Source organism: Mandrillus leucophaeus, unplaced genomic scaffold, assembly GCF_000951045.1.
Source record: "Mandrillus leucophaeus isolate KB7577 unplaced genomic scaffold, Mleu.le_1.0 Scaffold583, whole genome shotgun sequence".
Taxonomy (NCBI): Eukaryota; Metazoa; Chordata; class Mammalia; order Primates; family Cercopithecidae; genus Mandrillus; species Mandrillus leucophaeus.
This window is the reverse complement of record NW_012106286.1, coordinates 1,250,809-1,264,871: the sequence shown is the minus strand read 5'-3', so window position 1 is coordinate 1,264,871 and position 14,063 is coordinate 1,250,809.

Below are 14,063 nucleotides of genomic sequence, written 5' to 3'. Positions count from 1 at the left end.
AAAAACGGTGTTGCATGAAAATTGTCTAGTTCAGCACACAGCTCGAACAGTCACAGAAGCTGTTCCTGGAGGTAACCATTGTGCCCCCGTATATGGCAGAAGTGCAATGCTTCTCATTTTGTCTCACAAGATGTAAGACTTGTACTCAAGGCTTGAGATTTCATACAATTAATGATATTTAATACTTTTACAAAGATATTCCCAAGAGAATCTACATTTTTTCCCTCTTCATGTGAAGTAATGAAGAATACAGGGATTACTTGTATGAACTGGTGCTACTGCCTTGATTCATGGTAAGGTGCCAGAAGTTTCACCCACTGTTGCTTTTGCAACTACAGTAAAAGCACCAACAAAGTTTAAAAAGGCAAATAATATCTTAGTGTTATTATGCAAATGGTTTTGAACCCACAGCGCCCTTGAAAGAATCTTAGGAAGCATGAGAGGTCCACAGAGTATACTTGACATGACTAATCATTTTTGTTATTTTCACCCACAACTATAAGAAGATCCCAATTTTATGAAATTTAAAAGAATGACTTCAGGTGCAATGGGAGTTATGGAGAGTCACCTGCCTGTGTCTTCCTCCCTCTCTCTCTTTTCTCCTGTGACTCCATCATGGTCTCAAGGCTCATAGTCTTGACAAGCCAAAGTCCTCACAAGCATGCTGTGTGTCAACCTGTTTCACTTCCCATCTCCTTCGCATTGCTCACAACATTTGCTTGCTCAAAACTTTCCTCACCATTGCACACCAAACCAACAAGAGAGTGTTCCTCACTCTCACTTTTATTTTAGCTAAAGTCCATAACTGGGACTTTACCTGCCCTTCTAGAATGAACACTTCTAGAGGGCAAGGACCATTTCTAATTCAATTTACCTTCCAGAAAATGCAGAAGTAATAAACGTTTGTTTAAAATAATTGAAAATTTTTTCTTGAAAAAATCATTTTCCGGTGTCCTTATTTTTTTTAGTAGCTGGAACATTCAATGCAAATACTGTATATCTATCTTTTAGTCTCAAGAGCCTTTCCTACATTTAGCCCTAAGAAACATTTCTTGTCAGAACTTTATTATTGTAAAAAAATTTCAAACCAAGATCATCCCCATCTTAAAAGTTATAATTGAATGAAATGATAGAAACTCTTACACAAGCCTAATTACACTCTAACCCTCACTCTACCATTGAAGCTTGCCTTAATACTGGTGATCAAGTAGATTTCCCTAGGGTGCCTTCAGTAAAACCTGTGCTGCTGATTCTTGAGTATTTTCAGGGAATTCTGTGCATTCCTTTCAAGCGATGCCACATGTGTGATTACTCTGACTCTCAGAGTCTCTATAAATTTGTCTACACTTGCTGGTGGCCTTACCCAGAAAGCTGGATCCTTGGATTGTACAAGGAGAGCTCCCTGCCAATCAGCACCAACTGGTGCACCGCCATTTCCATAAGGCTATGCGACTGCTGACGTGCAAACACGAGTTGGTAAAGCTCTTACAGCATTGATTAACTTGTTTCATTTCTAAGGATTCAGAAACTACTGATTTATGTCAAAAACAGGGGCTTTGTACTGAATATTTTTGGTTAACAGTTGTATCCTGGAGGTTCAGTCTATGGCAGGGAAGGAGAGGGTTCTGGTTCCAGGTCCCAAGACTCAGAAAGACACATGAGCTGTCACTGAGAAGATTGCAGAAAGTGAAAGGATGTCATGCGTCACCGACTGTAACTTTCTCAATAAAACAATGGAGGGAAGAAAACATCAAGATCAGGAGCAGACATCCTGCTGACTTTACACAGTAGGACCCTTTACATTCATTTTCCTCCTTCTTTTTCTTCAAGAAGTGGACATGTGGCACCAAAATGGGAAACAAAACTCCACCACCATCACTAACAAATAAGGACTAGAATTTCCCACACGTATTTTGGACTGAGTGGTGATTTTGGAAAGTTACTATGCACATGAACAAATCCCTGTGCATTTGGGAAGTAAGCAACAGAGGAAGGTCTCCTGGCTTGTTAACTTTTATACAGAACAATTAATCTAGCATTTTAGAATCCTAAACTCTCTTTCATGTACGTGATCTTATATCTCACCCCGTCTCTGTGAGGTGGATATTATTTTCATTTTAAGGAAGTCATAACTGTTTTGATAAAGTAGTGTGCCAAGCAGAGATGCATTCAGCTGTTATTCTGAAGTAGACAATCAAGCCCTGTTTGGTGGCCCCGGGAAGTTACCAGAAACACAGATGTCTTCATTTTTCTGCTGACATCATTTGTTTCTGTCTTTAAGAAGTTGAGAGATGGCCTCTGTAGGTCTAGCCATTGATTTGAGTTTCTGGCCAGGAAAAGGGGAAGACAGGAAGCAAAAGAGCATTCACTTCCTAGATGAGTCAGCCTACTTTAAAGGGTATTTTCTGGAACTTACACTAATGACTATTTCTGACCACATATAGTTGACCACTATATATATCTGCCAAGGAGACAGAGAAATGTAATCTTTTGCTGTTGCTTTGCCATAGTCACTCCAGATAAAAGTAGGATTCTATTTCTGAGGAAGAGTCCCAACCATCTTCCTACAGATGGTTATTCTGTTACAGAGCTGAAGCTTTAAGCCAAATTCACCTCTCTCCGTCTGCCATTTTGTATCTGAACTTACACTGAGGAAAATATAGTTTTATAATGTTTACTTCTGTCTATTGCTTTCCATGGAATAGTCTTATTTGAATACTTACCTCCAGAGAGGTTGTAAGATTACACACAATATTCTAATCTTTCATGATCTGATATACTCATAGGGCTTCAGTCTTTTGTTTTTTCTACTGACAAAATTTTTAAGTCTTTCTCTGTTTTTTGTACTTTTTGAACTACTTATCAGTCTCTTCCCACTCTCAAGACACAGCCTGTCCCTCTAACCCGTGCAGCTCATACTCTTTCTGATTATCTCTTTTATTTCAAGGGCACCCACATTCCCCAGAGTTTCAACTGAAGTGGCTCCATACCAAGGATCCCACAACTCACAACAGAAGCAAACCTAAGTCTTCTCTGAAGAAGAAATCTTCAGATTAGGGATTATAGTTTTCCATAAATTAAAATCAATGAAATGTGAGAGACCACAATTAAAAGTTGGTAAACATGCAAAATTGTCATCATGCATGAGAGTCAGATAGAAAAGCAAACATTACATTTATACTCCCTGATATTGAAATTATAAGATAAACAATACTTAGCATTGTGCATATCAAATATATTCATGGCTTTTAAAAATTAATAAACTGAGAAAGCCATAAGAAACTATTCAAAATCATGAGAGAGCTTTGAAAAATAACCATATAAAATGTTTATATGTGTATATATATGTGTGTGTGTGTCTGTACTATATATTTGCATACATACCCATACATGCATATATACATATTTGGGACATAATAATTCAATTAATTATTAAACAGCTGATTAAAGAGAAATGATGGATTCACTAATAGATCTGCAAAAATTACCTAGAATGCAGTCCAAAGACACAAGCCAGAAAATATGAAGAATTCAAGAGGTAAGGAGTAATTCTACCGAGCATCTAATAGGATTCCAGAGGAAGAGACTACAAAGAATAGAGGAAGAGGATATTTGACCAGATAATAAAAAGCAAGTCTTCACGACTAGTGAAATGGATAAATCCAAAGTAAGACCCAAAGTTAGAGGGAAAGCATAACATGTACCAAACAGAATAAATAAAAAGAAAACTATGTTTGGATGAAGAAACCAATGAACTGCAAAGTCAAAAAAAGGTTTCAAGTAGAGAAAAGGGAGATTACTTAAAAATAATTGGAGGCCGGGCGCGGTGGCTCACACCTGTAATCTCAGCACTTTGGGAGGCTGAGGCGGGCTGATCACCTGAGGTCAGGAGTTCAAGACCAGCCTGGCCAACATGGTGAAACCCTGTCTTTACTAAAAATACAAAAATTAGCTAGGCATGGGGGCACACGCCTATAATCCCAGCTACTTGGGAGGTTGAGGCAGGAGAATTGCTTGAAACTGGGAGGCGGAGGTTGCAGTGAGCCAAGATCACGCTTCTGCACTCCAGCCTGGGTGACAGAGCAAGACTCTGTCTCCAATAATAATAATAATAATTGGAAAAAAGTTTGCATTACTCTTCTCAATTGAATAATGGAAGTTAGAAGGCAATGGACAATATGTACTCAGAATGATGAGATCAAAAGGATTGTCAGTTCTCAATTATATATTCAGAAAATGATTTTATGGGTGAATTTACTTATAATAAAATATGCATTTTGTTATAAGTAAATTAATAAAATGTACTACCAACACACCATACCAGCAACAATGCTATGAAAATAAAAGCATGCAGAGACTTAGGGTTGGTGCAAGGACAAATCAGCATAATAGATTCTAAAATATTTTCATTATTTAGGATGGAGCTTAAGACATAAACTTTAGAGTGGGTTAACTGTGTATGTTAAAATTTAAAAAGTGACAAAATAAGTGGAAGTAGATGCTTTATATTTTATCAGGTAAAGGAAAAATGCAATAAATGATTAAAAACTCCATTGACTGAAAAAGGAAGAAAATAAAATATGCATTGAAAAATCAAGACAAAAATCAATGACTTAGCTGGCACAGTTAGACAATACAAATTAACAAATATATAGAAATTGGAATAAAAAAAGAAAAAAGTTTGTCAAAATTTACCTATAATAATATTATGTAAACATAAATTTGATACAGCTTCAGCTTATGGTAAAATGGAATAACAGAGACCGGATTTGCTCTCCCACTTGGAACAACTAAAAAGTAATGGGACAACATACACGAAACTGATTCTGAAGACACTGCACATGAGACACCGAAGCAATGTGACTCCCGAAAAACATGAAAGATGCATAGTGAGTCCTCTGATTCCCACAGCTTGTTACCTAGAAGGATGACTCGCTTGTGGTAGAGGAGGGGAACCCTGGCAGAGGTTGAGGAGACAGAGCTAAACAGCTGAGGAGACAGGCCGGGATGGACAAGGCTATGGCAGCTCACAGGACGGAGCCTCGGAAAGGAGCCAGCGGCACAGGCAGAATTCTGCAGAACTGTGGAGGGTCTCCCTTTAGTGTTCACCAGACCACTGGTCAGCACATGAGTATGAGGGAAATATCTGAAGAAACATCTCCCTGAAAGCATTAAAGTAGTCAGTGCCTGTAGTTCATGTGAAGCTGGGAACAGTGCCTGTTCCCACCAGTCAGAGGAACGAACCGCGTCATGGACGAAACAGCAGACAGAGCAGCACGGAAGGGTTTTACCCCCGTCAAGGCCTAAAACAGACTAAATGCTTCTCTAGTCCCAGCTTTGTTGGCTGGGACTAGTTGAAAGGCCCAAAAGAATCAAATGGTTCCCCAGCAACCTAAACACATCCCAGAGCTTAAGAATAATTACAGAAATGCAAAAATACGGCCGGGTGCGGTGGCTCACGCCTGTAATCCCAGCACTTTGGGAGGCTGAGATGGGGGGATCACAACGTCAGGAGATCGAGACCATCCTGGCTAACACGGTGAAACCCCGTCTCTACTAAAAAATACAAAAAGTTAGCCGGGCGTGGTGGCGGCGCCTGTAGTCCCAGCTACTCGGGAGGCTGAGGCAGAAGAATGGTGGGAACCCGGGAGGCGAAGCTTGCTGTGAGCCGAGATCGCACCACTGCACTCCAGCCTGGGCGACACAGCGAGACTCCATCTCAATTTAAAAAAAAAAAAAAAAAGCAAAAATATTTAGCACAAAACAAGGTAAAATACAGAAAGTTATGAGTGACATCAATAGCAACTCAACAGGCATGCAAAGGAGCAGGCAAATGCACACTTGAGAATAACGCTCAGTTGATACTAAACTGACCAGGAATGAGATATGATAAAAATGGTAGATTTGGACACTAAAAGATTTATCGTAAATGTGTCCCATTTGTTCGAGAAGCAAGAGGTTGAGCTGAACATATGTGGAGGCAAGGAAGATATAGGAAGACAAAAATAAAGATTCTAGAGTTGATAACGCCAGTGTCTAAGATGGAAAATACACTAGATGGAAATAATAACTGATTTATCATTGCCAAAAAAGGCATTAGTCAACTAGAAATATAATAATAAAAACTGTACACATTTAATGACAGGGAAAGGGATGAAAAATGAACAGACCATCACTGAGATATGGAACTCCTCAAGTGGTCTAGCAGACATATTAATTAGAGTGAAAAAGAGGGAGAGAGATCATGAAAAATAATTTTATTTATTTTTTGAGACAGGGTCTCATTCCTGTTGCACAGAGTGCAGTGCAGTACTGTGACTGCAGCTCACTGCAGCCTTGACTTCCCGGGCTCAAGCAATCCTCCCACCTAAGTCTCCTGAGTAACTGGGAGTACAGGCACATGCCACTACACCTGACTAATTTGTTTTTTTTAATTTTCTGTAGAGACGGTGTTTTGCCATGTTGCCCTGGCTGGTCTGAAACTTGTGGGCTCAAGTGATCTGCCCGCCTCAGCTTTGCAAAGTGCTAGAATTGCAGGTATAAGCCACTGCATTCGGTGAAAAATAATTTAAAAAATGAAATTTGATGACAATTATAAACTCACATATTTAATACATTCAAAGAAACTCAAATCTAAAGAACAAAAAGAAAACTACATATAGGGATACAATAACATTTTTAAAATGTTGTTTTGTGACATGGAAAAATCCTTAAAAGTATCCAGAAGAAAATGACAAATTATGTACAGAAAAAAAGTTAAAGGTGATGCAACTTTTTTCTTTCTTTTCTTTTTTTCCTTTTCTTTTCTCTTCTCTCTTTTTTTTGAAACAGAGTCTCACTTTGTCGCCCAGGCTGGGGTGCAATGGTGTGATCTTGGCTTACTGCAACCTCCGCCTCCTGGGTTGAAGTGATTCTCCCACCTCAGCCTTCCCAGTACCTGGGATTACAGGCACCCACCACCACACCTGGCTAATTTTTGCATTTTTAGTAGAGACAAAGTTTCACCATGTTAGCCAGGCTGGTCTTGAACTCCTGACCTCAGGTAATCCACTGGTCTCAGCCTCCCAAAGTGCTGGGATTACAGGTATGAGCCTCTGTGCCCGGCCTGGAACATTTTTTATTTCAAACAATATAGGTCAGAACACAGTGAAATAACATTGTTAAAGTACTGAAAAAAAAATTTTTTAAAAGATAAAACCAGTTGTCACCACTAGGATTCTCTACTCAGCAAAAAAAAAAAAAAAAAAAAATTCAAAAATGAAGGCAAAATAAAGACTTTTTACACATGCAAAGATAACCTATACTATAAGAAATGATACAAGAAGAAAAAGAAAATTATATCATGCAGAAAACAAATTCTCCATGAAGAATTCCAGAAATGCAACCACTTGTATATACAAATAAGTTATTTTTTCAGATTGCTTAAAGCTCTTTACCAACAATTGAATATTTAAAAGAAAAATAATAAGAATTATACTGTGGGTTTGTAAAAAGTAAAATATAAAATAGCAATAGAACCAAAAAAAGGAAGGAAAGGAAGTAAAAGTAAAATATTTAAGAGTTTTGTTTATACCTGGAATGGTATAATCTCACTTGATGGTAGACTGTAGTAAGTTAAAAATGCATACTGTAAATTCTGAATCAAATCATGCAATAACTCAACAATATGTTATACAAAATAAAGCAACAAATAAAATAAAATGGAATTGTAAAAATTCTGAATTTATCCAAGTGAATGAAACAAAGAGGAAAGGGGAAAAAAGAAAAGACGGGACACAAAGCAACAAATAGAAAAACGGTACATTAACGTCAACATGCCAAATATCACATTTATTGTTGCATTAAATGTAACAAATTAATAGGAGATTAGTTTTAGATTAAATAAGATAATAATCTTAACCATATGCTGATCACAGAAACCCAATTTTAGTATAAAGACAAATTGTTAAGTGACATACACACTATAAAACTAAAAATTGGAGTAGCCACATTAATTAGACAAAGTAGATTTTAGAACACAGATCATTACTAGGAATGAAAACAATTTCTTAATAGAAATTTTATAACAAAAGGGTCAATTCACAAGGGGAAAAGCAATCTTAGGTGTTTTTGTACATAATAATGAAGCTTTAAAATATATAAAGAAACAAACTGGTAGAACTACAATGAGATCTAGGGAAATACACAGAAGTACTCGGATATTTTCATGCTTATCTATAGCACATAGAATAAAGAGGCAGAAAATCAGTAAAGATATAAAAAATTTAAATGATATTGTAACCAACTTGATCTAGTTGATATTTATGAAACACCCCACCCACCCTCAGCATAATAAACACATTTTTCAAGTGCATATGGAACATTAACTAAAATTAAATATATTCAGGTTACTAAAACAAGTCTTAATACATTTAAAAATATTCACATTGGGCCGGGCGTGGTGGCTCAAGCCTGTAATCCCAGCACTTTGGGAGGCCGAGACGAGCAGATCACAAGGTCAGGAGATCGAGACCATCCTGGCTAACATACTGAAACCCCGTCTCTACTAAAAAATACAAAAAACTAGCTGGGCGAGGTGGCGGGCGCCTGTAGTCCCAGCTACTCTGGCGGCTGAGGCAGGAGAATGGTGTGAACCCGGGAGGCGGAGCTTGCAGTGAGCCCATATCGCACCACTGCACTCCAGCCTGGGCGACAGAGCGAGACTCCGTCTCAAAAAAAAAAAAAAAAAAAGAAAATTCACATTGTAAAAAAAGTGTTCTTAGACCACAGTAGAATTAGCTAGATATACTAGATATGCATACAAACTGTTCAAGTATTTTAAAACTGAAAAATAATTCCTTAATTATTACATGTATTTGAGAATGAATTTAAAAAGAATTAGAAAGTATTTTGAACTGAATGAAAAGGAAAATAGAAACCATCACAATTTTTGCTGTGTAGCTAGACTAGCAATTACAAGGAACTTAAGCACTGATAACTGTATTAGAAAAGGTGAAATTCCTAAATCAATGATTCTGATCCCAGTATCCGCCTTAAGCCAGGCAAAGAAGTAAAGGAAAATAAACTAAAAAGCAGAAATTAATGTCAAAATTTGATTCTCTGAGAAATCAATAAAAATGATAAACATTTCAGAATCATAAAAACAAAAAACATAATAAATTACTAATATCAGGAATGAAGAGAGTGACATCATTGCAGGTCTAAAAGTACTAAAAGGGTAAGAGAAAACTATAAAACATTGCTGAAATAATTAAATTAAAAAGTTAAATACATCTCTCTCACACACACACACACACACACACACCCCCCTTGTTTTAGGTCAGAAGACTCAATATTGTTAATGTGCACATTTCCCCCAAATTGACTTATTATTCAAAGCACTGTAATTAAAATCTCAGCATGACTTTTTTCAGAAACTGAATACTTGTTTTGAAAATTCATACGGAAGTTCAAAGGACCAAAACTTCCAAAACATCTTTCAAAAAAGAACAGATGGAGGACAAACACTATCTGATTTCAAGACACTGTGGTGTTAAATGTAAATGGCATGTAGATCAATGGAATAGAAGAGTCCAGAAACAGACCTACCCATGTATGGCCAACTGAAATTGCCAAAAATGTGCAAAGGTAATTTAACAGAGAAATTGTAGACTTTTTCGTCAGTGTTCCTGTTATGACTGGGGACACGTATACAATAAAACAAAGCAAAACAAAAGGAGGCCTTCGAACCATAACTTGCACCTTATAAAAAGTAAACTTAAAATTGACGATATATTGGCCGGGCATGGTGGCTCATGCTTGTAATCCCAACCCTTTTAGAGGCAGAGGTGGGTAGATCACTTGAGGTCAGGAGCTTGAGACTAGCCTGGCCAATGTGGTGAAACCTCATATCTACTAAAAATACAAACAAAAAAGATGATATATTTAAATTTAAAACTTAGAATATCATATAAAACGTATTTTTTTAAAAACATATTTTAAAATCCTATAAATTTAAAAACCTACAAACAACAGCAAAAAATAGTAAGAAGAAAGCATAGGAGAAAATTGTTTTGACCTTAGGTTGGGCAAATATTTCTTAGATTTCAAATCAAAAACACAATCCATAAAGAACAAATTAAACAATTACACTTTTCGAAAGTAAAACAACAGAAACAACAAATTTTGCTCTTTGAAATACACTCAAAAGAATGAGAACACAAGCCAAATATTGGGAGAGACAAATCATTGCAAGTTATATATCAAACAAAAAACCAGTATCTATGTTGTCTTAAGAACTGTGACAACTCAGTTAACTCAACTTTTTAAAAATGGGCAAAATATTATTTAAACAGATACTTCACACACAAAAAAATCTAAGAATGGCAAATTAGCAATTGAAAAGCTGTTCAACATAATGGATCATTAATGAAATAAAACAGAAAAGTAAAATGTTAACTTATAAGTAATAACAATTTATTAGAACACAATAGTTAATATGTTAAATTTAAATAATTTAAAAAGATTCACCATAAAAAGTGTTGGCAAGGATATGAACACATTAGAACTCTCAAACACTAGCTGGTGAAAATGTAAAACAGCTCAACAAATTTGGAAATCAGTTTTGCTGTTTTCTAAAGTGTTCAACATCCACCTGCATATGATCCAGCCGTTCTATGCTAAGACAGCTACCCAATGGAAATGAAAGTGCATGATCATACAAGTGTGGTACATGAATGTTCAAAGCAGATTTATTTGAAAGAGGTAAAAACTGAAACTAACATAACCACCAAAAGTTGAACTAACAAACATTTTTTTTTTTTTTTGAGACGGAGTCTTGCTCTGTCACCCAGGCTGGAGTGCAGTGGCCGGATCTCAGCTCACTGCAAGCTCCTCCTCTCGGGTTCACGCCATTCTCCTGCCTCAGCCTCCCGAGTAGCTGGGACTACAGGCACCCGCCACTTCGCCCGGCTAGTTTTTTGTATTGTTTTAGTAGAGACGGGGTTTCACCGTATTAGCCACGATGGTCTCGATCTCCTGACCTCATGATCCGCCCGTCTCGGCCTCCCAAAGTGCTGGGATTACAGGCTTGAGCCACCGCGCCCGGCCACAAACATGTTTTTAAATACCCACCCAATAAAATATTACTCAGCAGTAACAATGAATGAACAGTAGGTATGTGAAACAAGATAAATTAATCTCCAATAACTATGAAGAATGAAAATGGCCAAAAATGTGTTAACTTTATTATTACATTTATATAAAGTTTTACTGGATCCAAGCTAATCTACAGCGACACACTGCAGATCCTTGGTTACAGATAAAAAGGTGGGAGGAGGAACAGGAGGAAGAGAATAGAAAGTATCACTAAGCATTGGAGTGAGGAATCTGCTCTATTGATTTTGGTGATGGTTTCATGTATTCGCATATAAGTTGAAACTTGTCAGATTGTGCATTTGAAATATGCTTAGTTTCTTTTACAGAAATCACACCTCGAGAAAGCTGTTATAAGAGATTTGGGGAAACATATTAGGAAACACTGTTATGACCATCAGTATACCACAAAAACTACAATTCTTACAAGAAGTCAACCAAAGATCCACTGGATAAACTTGCTATTCAAGACACCATAAAAAATACAAACATAAGGCTTGGCATGGTGACTTGCAGCTGTAATCCCAGCACTTTGGGAGGCCAAGGCAGGTGGATCACTTGAGCCCTGCAGTTTGAGACCAGCCTGGGCAACATGGAGAAACCCTGTCTCTACAAAAAAATTACAAAAATTAGCCAGGTGTGGTGATGTGGGCCTGTACTTCCAGCTACTAGGGAGGCTGAAACCGGAAAATAGCTTGAGACTGGGAGGTGGAAGCTGTAGTGAGCCAAAATCTCATCACTGCACTTTAGTTTGGGCTACAGAGTGAGACCTTGTCCCAAAAAAAAGCAAAAGACAAAAACAAAACAAAACAAAACAAACCATAAATGGCACACTGGAAGAAGATATAACGATACATGTTAACAACAAAAGATCCCTAAATGAACAGCAACAAATAGCCCAGTGGAAACTGGACAAATGACAGGGACAGTGATTTCACAGAATAGGAAACACTGATGACACACACACTAACCTAATTCTCAGTCAGAAAACAATTCACATTTTATCCACAATAATCTGCCACTCTATAGAGGCTAAATTGAAAATAAATTAAGAAGTCTGATAATACCAAGTGGTAGAGAGGATAAGCTCTTAAATGACGTCATTGCAAAAATTTCTCCAATAAATTTGAGGAAATTATTTGACACAATTCGATGTAAACTAGCATTTACTGGAAATCTGACCCAGCAAGTATTTTCCCAGGTATGTACCCTAGGGAAAATTTCACAAATGTGCAACTAGAGACATATTTACAAACTTGTTCATAATAGCATTTTTCTTAGTAATAAAAATTGGAACCTAAATGTTCATGATGGAAGAACGGAAATATAAATACAAAAAGATGTATCATACAGCAATGAAAATGAGTCACTACAGTTACATGTAATAGCATGCACGCTGATTAAAAACAAACTAGTCAGTGAAAATAACAAGTTCTATATAATTATGTATGGTAAGATATCATTTTGTTTATGTTAAAAAAATTAAAATTAAGCCATAAAGATATATCATATGTTATCGAATGTATTTTTGAAAGCAAAGGAAGGCTGGGATCCTAGTACTTTGGGAGGCTGAGGCGGGCATATCATCTGAGATCAGGAGTTCAAGACCAGTCTGGCCAATGTGGTGAAATCCCATCTCTACTAAAAACACAAAAATTAGCTGGGAGTGGTGCTGGGCACCTATAGTCCCAGCTACTCAGGAGGCGAAGGCAGGAGAATCTCTTGAACCTAGGAGGCAGAGGTTGCAGTGAGCTGAGATCTCACTACTGCACTCCAGCCTGGATGACAGAGGGAAACTCTGTTTCAAAAAAAAAAAAAAAAAGCGAGTGCATAATAGACACAAAGTTTCAAATAATTTTTACCTTGGAGGAGGAGGCTGGAGAATCAATAGGGTGAGAAAGGAGTGCTCAAATAGATTCAGTAGAGGGATAATGTAGACATCTTGCGTGAAACGGTGGATTCCTAGCGTTTATTGTATTATGCTTCCTAACCCACATACATTACACATATTCCTCATATTCTTCATATTACAAACCTACAAGGCTTTAGAGGGTAAGAAATAGAAATGACAGGCTACATGTGAAAAGCTGTTCTGCACTTACGGATTTGGGGATAGGAGACGGGAAAATACACTGACTTTGGGGGAAGGGTGATCAGTGGTCCATTTTCAGTGCTGGGTTTCTTCTAAACACTCCCCATTCCCCATTAACCCATTCCCCACAAGTGCTCTTTCATAGACACTTCTGTGTAGACAAAGTATGTTATAAGTCACTTAAGACATCCTTTATAACCCTGGGCCTACATTCCTATGTCAGGGGAATTTCAGGGATCCCCAAGATTCAACATTCCCAGAATGACTCCCAGAACTCAGCATATAGTTGTATTCATAGCTAACATTTCTTACAGTTAAAGGATAAAACACAAAATCAGAGAAGGAAAGAATTTGGAAGAAAATTAGATGCAAGTTTCCAAGCATTCTCTCCCGGTGAGGTTAGCAGCAGTGTGTCCTGACGACCTATGGGAGTGCTGTCTTCCAGAGAAGCGCAAGGAAGACTCAGCACCCAGCATCTTCACTGGGGGCCGGTCACATAGGCTTCCACTGTCTAGCTGGTACTCACGCTGAAGACCTCCAGAAAGAAAGCTCAGCACAGACCATGCTGTGTGCACTGGTCAGGCTCAGTGAGCCACTCTTATTCAGGGCAGATGTTATAAGAGCTTGGGCAGCTGGTCACCAGCGAAGTTCTCAGACCCCAGACAAGGGCCAGTTTCCTTTCTATGGAGGACAGTCTCAGCTGGCCACACAAGGGACCCCCCCAGAATCCAAGTACAAAAATAAAATAATTAGTCAAACGTTTTGGTTCCAGAATGGATTATATTAGACTGAGAGATACGTACGAGAGCATTCTTGAGCTTCTTTTAGGAGAAGGAGA